The 2370-nt window shown below is 39.2% G+C and overlaps 1 long non-coding RNA gene across 1 annotated transcript; it reads left to right on the top strand.

Annotated features, from left to right (window-relative positions):
- The first annotated feature begins 524 nt into the window (after positions 1 to 524).
- On the top strand, positions 525 to 1641 carry LOC139905976 (uncharacterized). The gene is made up of 2 exons (XR_011781150.1): positions 525 to 1222; positions 1283 to 1641. It is a non-coding gene; the product is annotated as an uncharacterized lncRNA (long non-coding RNA).
- The last annotated feature ends 729 nt before the right edge of the window (positions 1642 to 2370 follow it).

The raw sequence follows: 2370 nt of genomic DNA, 5'->3' as shown, positions 1-2370 counted from the left end.
ATAGATATAGTTTAGAGCCTTTGTTTTTGATATGGGAGACTTGTATTGAGCCCAATATGGCTTCCTTAAAAATAAAATATACCAATTTATCATTATTTTATTTTAACAATCAATCTTAGCTACTACAATTGTAATTTTTGATAGACCCCAAGGGTAATAAGAATAATTTATTGATGGAAATTACAACGATATGGTCAAAGAATAAAAATGTAGTCTGGAGTAAATCTGGAGAAAAATCATTCAATCTTATTTTGTGTGGATATAGAGGATTATATATATTTTTTTTCGGAAGGGAGAGCTTGGTTTTTGGAATTTTTTTAGAAAAGACAATTCGACATTCGTCGAGTATTACCATCCTGGAGTTAGCTTCATTTTGGGACAGATCCCGGATTCCAATTAAACATTATCAAGACTGTCAAAGCAAACTTGAAGAGATCTTTCAACAATGGAGACTCTTGAAAAAGAACAAATAATGTACATCCAAAACTCAACTCGATAAAGAATCTCCCTTTGTTTCCTGTTATGTATTTAATATGTCCTTTCTGGTTTTTATCTTCCTGTATATTAGTTTATGTATTTAAGTACTGAGTTTTATGTATTATAAATAGTGTCGCCTTATGTAAATATATTTAGAGTATAGTTAGAATACACATGAGCGTATAAACAGTGTGTAGTTTCATTCCTCCACGTCCTTCTTCCTCTCATCTCTCCCGGTCATCCTGGATCTCTCCTATTATAAATAAGCTTGCGTCTCTCCCTCGTCAAGACGCAACATTGGCGACGAGGATGGGATCAGGATCACGTGACCTCCCTGCTGTGGGATCGTCGGCGAAGCTAGCCCTTTTGGAGTTGGGTAGCCCTTTTTCGTCGATAGGGAGAACGCTCGTTCGTTTACGGAAGGCGGAGCAATATGGACTGTGCCTATGTTTGGGCCTCGTGGAGGAAGGAAGGGAACCTTGGTCACTTTCAAGAAGTGAAGTGTGTGTCCGGGTCAGGGACCACATAATTAAAAATGGATTTGTTCCTACACAATTTTGGTTCTCCTCTGTTCCTACTCTCCCGTTCACATCATTGGTTGATGGATGTGGAACGGTCTCTCTTGTGGATCATCCCGAGTTGGATGAGGGTACATCGAGCAAGATGTCTCCCAGGGACGAGCAGGGTGCTCGGGTCCTTAAAACCTCGACAAGGGTGAGTGTTGTTTCTCCCAGGGACGAGCAGGGTGCTCGGGTCCTTAAAACTTCAACAAGGGTGAATGTTATTTCTCCCAGGGACGAGCAAGGTGCTCGGGTCCTTGAAACCTTTATGAGGAGTATTGTTCTCCTTTCTCCGGTGCGCGTGCTGAGAGCACGGCACGTCTATGGAGATAAACTTTTAAATTACAAGGAAGAATGCTTTGTCCTCGCCTGGACATGGATGGAGCGGATCTATAGGCTGCTGTTCATGGAGAGGAACCTGTTTAAGCACCGCCATGGATTTGGTGCTTGGGGGGTGATGTTATGTATTTAATATGTCCTTTCTGGTTTTTATCTTCCTGTATATTAGTTTATGTATTTAAGTACTGAGTTTTATGTATTATAAATAGTGTCGCCTTATGTAAATATATTTAGAGTATAGTTAGAATACACATGAGCGTATAAACAGTGTGTAGTTTCATTCCTCCACGTCCTTCTTCCTCTCATCTCTCCCGGTCATCCTGGATCTCTCCTATTATAAATAAGCTTGCGTCTCTCCCTCGTCAAGACGCAACATTTCCTCCCTCGAAGACCTTTTTGATATATCCCATGCTGATGCTCTTAATAGAAACTCCTTATTAGAAGAGAATAAAGTTTTCTTGTTAAAACAGCGAGAAAAAAGTAGGAAGGGAACTTTTGCTGGTATTGATAGAAATCTTTATATTAAGGAAGAAAGAGCAACCGACAGAAATGACGAAATTGGGGCCAAGCTAAATAAATTGAGGCAATATATATAATCGAGTAGCCTCTTGAACAACTCTCAATCAGTCAACTATAAAGAGAATAATTATGTTGATGAAGATAAAGAAAAACGGAGATAAAGAAAAATAATAATGACTCCTAAACTTGAGGTTACTCTTGATCGCACAAAAGTATCCAAGAGAAAAGCTGTATTCATATTAACCGAAACAACTAAAGCGATGGGACAAAGTATTAATGAACTTTCTCTGAACAGAGACACAATACGATTAAAACAAGCTCAGTTCCGAAAGGCCAAAGCTGAATCGATAAAGAATGACTTCCAAAAGTAAATCCCCTGTCATTATTCATTGGGATGGGGAAATGATTTCTGATCTCATAGGAAAGGAGAAGGTTGACCGACTGCTCATTTTGATTTCAGGGAAAGGAATTTCGA

The sequence above is a fragment of the Lepeophtheirus salmonis genome, chromosome 7, assembly GCF_016086655.4.
Source record: "Lepeophtheirus salmonis chromosome 7, UVic_Lsal_1.4, whole genome shotgun sequence".
Classification (NCBI taxonomy): domain Eukaryota; kingdom Metazoa; phylum Arthropoda; class Copepoda; order Siphonostomatoida; family Caligidae; genus Lepeophtheirus; species Lepeophtheirus salmonis.
Note: the sequence above shows the minus strand (reverse complement) of the source record. Positions and strands in the feature narration are given on the sequence as shown.